Genomic DNA, 6,378 nt, shown 5'->3' on the forward strand with positions numbered 1-6,378 from the left:
CCCTTCCTATATCTCATTTTTCTTACATTTTTTATTTTATTTTTTTATGCCACAAGTGAAATTTTTTTATTTAAAAAAATTATCATATCAAAACTTCTCAAAGGCGAAATTTTATTTTCCTACTAAGTTTTTGAACTGATGTAGTCACAATCTATGGGGTTTCTGAAATGATGTGTTCATGGCACCCACTGCAACAATTAGGGCACGTTTGCTTGTTCAAGCACGGCTCATTTACCAGTGGACCCAGCTCGTGCTTGTGTCTAGGCAAGTAGAGCTCAATCAAGCAAGTCGAGTCTGAGCACTAGTGTAAAAAGAATGCCACTTTTTCAAAACTTGCAGTCACAACCCATGAACTTTCTGAGCTGATGTAACCACAATCTATGGGGTTTCTGAATTGATGTGTTCGGCACCCACTGCAACAATTAGGCACGTTTGATTGGCCCTAGAACCTCTCTCTTGAGAATCATTCCCTCCTGAAAAGTTTTTCATGAGTAGGGACAGAGAAGTGGACAGGGGAAAACGGGGATCCATCCGAGCCTGTCCTGTTCGGACCGTGGATCAAGGTGAAAATCAAAACTCTTGCAGGAATAGGATGGAAGTGAAAATTAAAACCCATACGAGGATGGAGGCAGGGATGAACTTACTCTTGCTCTCTCATCTTGTCCTGTATCCAATTTTTATTAATGAAATTATTATTATACTGTTATACATATTATAAAATCTTTATATATATATATATATATATATATATATATATATATATATATATATATATATATATATAAAACCCTAAACCATTCATCTTCTCTCTCTTTCCTCTTACTATTTTCTTCTTGTTCCTCTTAAAAACTTAACAAGATTTTACTGCTCTACCTAAGTCTACCACAAAGATGTTTATTTTACGTGAACTCTTCATTTAGTATGCCCTTTTCAAGCATTTCATGACAAAACACATTGGTAATTACACTAAGTAATTGCCTATGTCATCTCAAGAGGGCCAGTTATTTTGAGATGGGATGGGTCTGGAGGTCCAAATTTTCTCCCGCTACAAGGATGGACCAAGAATGAAGGGCAAAATTTTGAGACAGGAGGGAGGTGAGGACCTTGTCCACCTCACCTGCCCCGGTCCACTCCCATCCCTATTCATGAGGTTTAGGATCAGGAATAGCACTGGTAAATGCACTGAAAGGCAGCTTGCTTGTTCAGTCTCGACTCGTTTGCCAGTGGACCCTGCTCGGGCTTGGGTCTATGCGAGCTGAGTCCGAGCTGACTAGTGTAAAAAGACCACTTTTTTAAAACTTGCAAACATTGAGGTTTGAACTCCTAACTCTTAAATACAAACCACAACATCTGACCACCCTTTGAAATCCACCTTTTATAGCATGTTATACATCTATATTGTGTATATTATAGTTTTACGAACTCACACAAGCCGAGCCTAGACAAGCACCCTCTGTTCTAGGATAAACAAGTTCGTGGCTCGGCTCGCCATCTAAAAGAGACGATTACGAACAAGTCCACAACGAGCCCAACCAAGCAAAACCTCAAGCTGCACGGCTTGTTTCCCAGCCCAAATCAGGAGCCCCCACCTCGTGATAATGAATCGCTTTGACTCGTTCTCTCACAGCCCCCCTTTCTCACGTTTGCAATGACAATGAGAAAGTGGGACATGTGAGAATCATTCTCGCACAAATGTGAGACTCATTCTCACGAGGGGCCAAGCAAACGTGTCCTTATGTGATCCAGAATTGAATTAAATGATTCTGAATCGGCCTTTTTAATTTTGTATTTAAAAAAAAAAAATCTAATTTGTATCTTTTTCTTTCATTTTTTGGGGTAAAATATTGATGTTACCAATTACAGTGTGGGATTCCACTTCAACATCCTCAACAATGAAACATAAAAAGTAAAACCATTAGACAGAATGAATCATTCAACAAAAGGAAAGGTCAGAAACTTGGAGCATAAGAAAGTAATCAAACTGTTTGAATAAAAGCAAAAGAACATGTCCAAGAGAAAGGAAACACATCAAGGGAATTGTTTAATATACCAACTCAAATCTCAGGCATACTCTGCCGTGGTCCCGTTCCAATTAATTGACATGAAAATGCAAACAAAAAACTCACGTGGATCTGAAACCACTTTCCAAAGTCATTACATTTACATACCAACTATCAACAAATATCATCATTACAATTCTCACCTTCCAAGCAAAGAATCTTTATTCTCCGTGAAGAAGATGAAGAATCTCCCATTGGGGTGTGCACAAGAAGTGAGAAGTGTTGACCAGTTTTCACTGTATGTGTCCTGGAAAGGGAGGGACTGGGATATTTATCTTGCCGTTGTTCACCCAAACCAATTTTATTGAATTTTCAAACCTACTGAAAATCCAATGAAGAGTGGTCCACCTTTATCTCAATGACATTATTGGATTCCATGTAAGACCCATGATCCTCTCACCTTCTCTAGTGGCACCTCAATTTACACCAATAGAACCAGTGTTCAAACTGTTATAGAACGTAACAATAACAACAAACACAGTACATGTGATCTATACACCAACTATACAAAGCGTACATGATAATTAAATTTTCTATGACAGAGAATGCACATAAGAACCAAAATAAGAAAAAGAAAAATGAGAAATTTGAGACAGAATCAGCAAGGATTGCAGTAAAATCAAGTAAATAAATCGAAGAAGGAACACAAGGAAATCGAAGCAATAAAGAGAAGAAAAAAACAAATAATTTGTTTAATTCAATCAAGAATCCACATCCAATTGCGATTGCTATTGTTGTTGTTTGTTGCTATGGTGGTGGTGGTGAACAATGCTATTACTATTATATCCATAGCCATAGTAATCCAGGTACCACCTGACAAACTTCTTCAAACCTGTCTGCAGATCAGTAGTAGGCCTGTAACCGAGTTCTAACCTCGCAAGCGTGATGTTCGCATGCGTGAACGGCACGTCGCCGTTCGCCGGCATCTCCACCACATTCTTCCTGGCTTTCACCTTCAGGTGGCGCTCCAGTATGTTCACCAGCATTGGCACCCCAACTGGTGACGTATTCCCCAGATTGTATATCTTGTAGTCGGCCTTCCCCTTCTTCTTTCCGCCGCTGCCGGTGCTCTTTCCGGCCTTGTCGAGTGCAGCTACGCACCCGCGCACTACATCATCAATGTAGGTAAAATCCCGTGAGATTTCCCGGTGATCTTTCCGCCGATAAACCACAATCTTCTTCCCCTGCAGAATGTTGCGAGTGAAGAAGAAGTAGGCCATGTCTGGCCGGCCCCAGGGGCCATAAACGGTGAAGAACCGAAGGCCGGTGATCGATAAACCATAGATATGGTTATAGACATGAGTAATTTCCTCGCCGGCCTTCTTCGTCGCCGCGTACAGGCTCGCCGGCCGATCGGTTCGATCGGATTCGGTGAAGGGGACCTTCACATTGAGCCCATAGACCGAGCTCGAAGACGCCCACACGAATGCCGGTTGTGGGTTTGCCGATTTGCAGGTCTCCAGGAGAGTGACGAGCCCGGCGACGTTGCTGCGAACGTAGGAAGAGGGGTTCTCTACGGCGTAGCGGACGCCGGCCTGCGCGGCGAGGTGCATCACATGGGTGAAGGGGACGACATCGAAAAGCTTCGCGAGGAGCGCGGCGTCGTTGACGTCGCAGTCGACAACGAAGATGCCGTGCTTGTTGAGCAGAGCCTGGCGGGCTCGCTTGAGCGATTGGTCGTAGTAGGAGTTGAAGTTGTCGAGGCCAACGAGGCCGTCACCGCGCTTCTTGAGGGCGAGGGAGACGTGGGTGCCGATGAATCCGGCGCCGCCGGTGACCAGAACGATCAATCCGTCCCTCCTCTTCCTCTGGCACGACTTTCTCACCTGTTTCTCCCAATTGGGGCCCTCCCAAGAAGACGATGATTGGACCAGAAGAGCCTTGTTAGTGGTGGTGGTGTCGTGGAGAAAGGCCTTCCTCGATAGGAGGAAGAGGATCGAGACGGAGAAGAACAAGAACCAGAAGAGGCAGGGGGTGGACAGAGAGGTGACAAATCGATTGAATTGGCGGCCGAGGCCATGATGGGGCCGGTCGATCTTCACCTTCCCTGGCGTCGAAGGGAAGTTATCCTGCACGGAAGGAGGCATCCCTCTCCCTCCCCAGGATCAGACTCGGAGATGGTGGTGGTGCGCCTCTCTTTCTCCTTCTCTCTCTTCCCTCCTCAAATAATCATAAGGCAAATCCCATGTCTCCCAATCGGGCAAGTGGCTTAGCTCTCTCGCAATGGAGAATCCGATCGATACCCACGTCTCCGATATGCAAGAAAATAAAAAAACATCTCTGTTTTGTCACCAAATTCCCGAATGATGATGTTGCTCCATTGAGAGAGAGAGAGAAACGAAAGAAGATCAACATTACCACTCATGATGTTGAACTCATGAACCGAACAATATAGAAAAACAAAATTAAAATATAAAAAAATAAAAAACTAAACAAAAAAAACTACAGACAAACAGCAACAGACAATAAAGCAAAGCTCAAAGTCTCTAAGATGCATACTTATACATCAACCAGGATTTCATAAACAAAATTACTCAAAGTCTCTAAGATGCATAAGTATACATCAACCAGGATTTCATAAACAAAATTATTAAAGACGATCTAAATTTAACTGAAATAAGCATCTTGTGTGATGTGTCATCCAAACAAAAAACTTCTCTTTAACAATTACGTTCAGAGATTGAACAAGACCAAAATAAATGAGAAGTAGTTTCTTCAACAGCTAGAAAATTAAAAACCCAACTTCTTTAAATAACTATGCACACGCCAGCTAGAAAATTAAAAACCCAACTTTTTTAAATAACTATGAGTCTCAACCTTATCATGCAAAATTAACCAAGCCAAGACCTGAGATCTTGGGAAAGAGCTCTTAGCCCATAACACACACTTAGGGAACCAATCTACCCCCGGGAGGAGGAGCGATCTATACACTTTGTGGGTGTGAAACGCACTATTTGGCGCAATCGCCCATTACAACCTCTGATCATAATTTTTCACAACCCCAATTTGATCTTTAAAGAACGATAAGACTCTCAGCGACATATGCTTCGCAAGTGCGAGATCGCCAACCCTCGGGTTTCCTGACAAAAAAAAGATAAATCAGGAGCACCATATTTAGTATGAAGCAAACGAGCACATGGAGAACCTGGTTGATGGGTCATCCAACATTGCTTGGCCACAAGAGCAATATTTCTCTGTCTTGGAGCAAAAACACCTAAGCCAACCATACGCTTAGGTAACACCACCGTTCGCCAACCGACCAAATGACGCTTACTCTGAATTTGACACCCAAACCAAAGAAAATCCACCAATAAACGATAAAGTTGCTTCTCCACACCAACAGGCATCACGAACATTGACATGAAGAATTCAGAAATAGAAGAAAGAACATATCTGATTAAGTCAGACGGTCAGCGATGGAGAGATAAGATGTCTGCCACAAAAAAAAACTTGTTTTCACTTTTTGAATAGTTGGAGCCCAAGCAACAAAAGAGAGGCGTTTTACTTGTAACGGCAGGCCCAAATACGTCATCAGCAACTCAGAGATTGCACAATTAAAAATTCGTTGACCCACTGCAATCATAGAAGACTCGACATTGAACATAGTAAGAGAGTATTTGCTATCATTTAGGAAAAGCCTAGAAAGAGAAAGAAATAATTGAAGAATAAGCTTGAATCTAAGCATTTGTTTCACGTTTGCTCACCCAAAAATAATCATATCATCAACATAAATAAGAATATGGCCTGAGAAATCTAAAACATCCAAAGAATCTATCAGGCGCTTCTCCACAGCACGTTTGAGCAACATCACGAGACCCTCAGCAATGGCATTGAACAACAAAGGTGAGAGAGGGCAACATTGCCTTAATTCACGCCCCAACTTGATCTGACCACCTCAATTGCCGTTAATCTTAATCATGGCATGGGCATTAGTAACCAATTCTTTCACCCACCCAGAAAAATGACGACCAATGTCAAAATTGGATAACATTTAAAATAAGAAGAGACAATGCATAGAATCAAAGGCTTTATGAAAATCTAATTTAAGAGAAAAATAGGGATGACCACTAAGATGTAAGGAGTGAATGACTTCAGAGGCCAAGATGAATGAATGGTTAATCCTCTTATTGTGGATAAAAGCAAACTGAGAGTTTGAAAATATTTGGTGAGTCACGACCTTCAACCTATTGGCCAACACCTTGACGATCATCCGATAAAGAGCACTCATAACAGAAATTGGGCGAAACCTAGAGATATCAGTGGCAGCAGCATCTTTCAAAATTAAGAAAATAATTGCCAAGAGGGTTTGAATAGGCAA

General features: G+C 42.0%; 1 pseudogene; it reads right to left on the minus strand.

Moving 5' to 3' along the window:
- Nucleotides 1-2,723: 2,723 nt before the first annotated feature.
- On the minus strand, nt 2,724-4,222 carry LOC149843720 (UDP-glucuronate 4-epimerase 1 pseudogene; annotated as a pseudogene).
- Nucleotides 4,223-6,378: the final 2,156 nt, after the last annotated feature.

The sequence above is a fragment of the Nuphar pumila genome, chromosome 3 (genome assembly GCF_984573655.1).
Source record: "Nuphar pumila chromosome 3, dmNupPumi1.hap1.1, whole genome shotgun sequence".
NCBI classification, from domain to species: domain Eukaryota; kingdom Viridiplantae; phylum Streptophyta; class Magnoliopsida; order Nymphaeales; family Nymphaeaceae; genus Nuphar; species Nuphar pumila.